Source organism: Molossus molossus, unplaced genomic scaffold (genome assembly GCF_014108415.1).
Source record: "Molossus molossus isolate mMolMol1 unplaced genomic scaffold, mMolMol1.p scaffold_m16_p_21, whole genome shotgun sequence".
Classification (NCBI taxonomy): domain Eukaryota; kingdom Metazoa; phylum Chordata; class Mammalia; order Chiroptera; family Molossidae; genus Molossus; species Molossus molossus.
In genome coordinates, this window is record NW_023425357.1 from 30,227,795 (window position 1) to 30,229,559 (window position 1,765).

Consider the following 1,765-nt stretch of genomic DNA (forward strand, 5'->3'; position numbering starts at 1 on the left):
CCCCATGATGTGAATGTTGGTATGCTTGAAGTTGTCCCAGAGGCTCCTTACAATGTCCTCATTTTTAAAAAATTCTTTTTTCTTTTTGCTGTTCTGGTTGGGTGTTTTTTGCTTCCTTATATTCCAAATCAATGGTTCGCTTCTTGCCTTACCTATTCTACTGATTCCCTGTAAATTCTTCTTCTTTTTTTTTTTTTTTGTGGTACGTGCCCCTAGCAGGAACCAAACCCGGGACTCTCTGGTCCACAGGCCACGCTCCAACAGCTGAGCCAAACTGGCCAGGGCTGTTTACACTTTTAATGTTGAAGTACATTTTTTGATAGTATAAGCTATTGAAATCCTAATATTATGTTGAAAAGCTTAAATGTTACCTTTTTCAGGATGCTAGGTCAGGTCCCCATTTAGTCTGTCCTTTCCTATCACATTGCTTGTAAGTCTTTTATAAAACCAAATTCATTCTGCCAAGTGCATACCTGTTGTACAGTGACCAGTTTGACCAAACTGGGACAAACTGTCCCAGTTTGTCTGGACCAAAGGATTTCCTGGGATGAGCTGGCCATCCTAACTGTCGATAAGTGTCTTCCCCATTACATCCAACACTCCAGGAAGGAAGGGAAGCCTTTTTATCCCTAGTCACACAAGGACTTGCACATAGAAATAGCGATATTAACAACAACAATAATAGTTTGCTCTTGAGTATTGTCTGCATTCCAAGACCTGTGCTTACCTCTGTACAACCAAATAAATGAAGTAGGTCATTTCCCTTTTCTATAAAAAAATTGAACCTAAGCCGGTTAAGCCAGAATTTGAGAAGGTGGGATAAAAAGAGAACCTAACCACCTCTCATCATGTCATCATAGTAGTTCTCAAACTTTTTGATCTCAGGAACCTTTTATTTTTTCTACTTCTTTATGCCTTTATTTGTTGATTCTTGTCTGTGCTCTGAATGGGGATCAAACCTGTGCCCTTGGTTTATTGGGATGATGCTTTAACCAGTTGAGCTACTTGGCCAGGGCAGGTATAAAAATTATGAACAGACAAGGCCTACAGATTTATTTCTTCTTGGACACACCCACAGTGTGACCCTGGTGGCTGATTGTCTTGGTGTGCTGGCCTCGAACACAATGTCCTTAGAAGTGGTGCAACCCTCTGTGGGTCTGAATTTTCTTCAGTTGCTCCAGGTTTTCATGGAGCTGGTTGTCCAGACCACTGGCCAGGACCTGACTGTATTTTCTTTCTTTCTTTTTTAATCTTTAATTGCAGTGATGGCAGAGGCTGTTTTTCCCTTCTCCTCCATCTTGGTGTTGAGTACTTGCAAAATGTCCTGGAACTTCTCAGGGATGACTACGGACATGTCAGCAGTCCCAGGGGCTGCACGTAGGCCTCTGGTAAACTTGAGTTGTGTCAACCGATAGTTGTTGGCGTTGAATGGGTATCAATTTTAGGTAGGGTTTAGAAGGAAGCTAGTTAGTGCAAAACAGCTCAACCGTGATGCAGCATATCTGTGTAAACAACATGGCTGTGAGGCAGCCCTGGGGCCAGGGGCATCTCTGGCTAGATAGCTCTGCCCTGCCCTGCCCTGCCCTGCCCTGCCCTGGTCTGTTCCACTCTGCTCCAGTGAGACATCTTCAGTGTTTTAGCTCCAGCAGCTGATGAAAGGCAGTCTTCAGTGCAAAGTAAAGTGTGCTCCTCAGGAGCCTTTTATACTCTTAAGAATTACTGAAGATCTCCCTCCCCACCCCCACCAAACTTTTATGTGGTGTAT

At 43.5% G+C, this 1,765-nt stretch overlaps 1 pseudogene; it reads right to left on the minus strand.

Moving 5' to 3' along the window:
* Nucleotides 1-1,052: 1,052 nt before the first annotated feature.
* Nucleotides 1,053-1,354, minus strand: LOC118638382 (annotated as a pseudogene).
* Between the last annotated feature and the right edge of the window lie 411 nt (nt 1,355-1,765).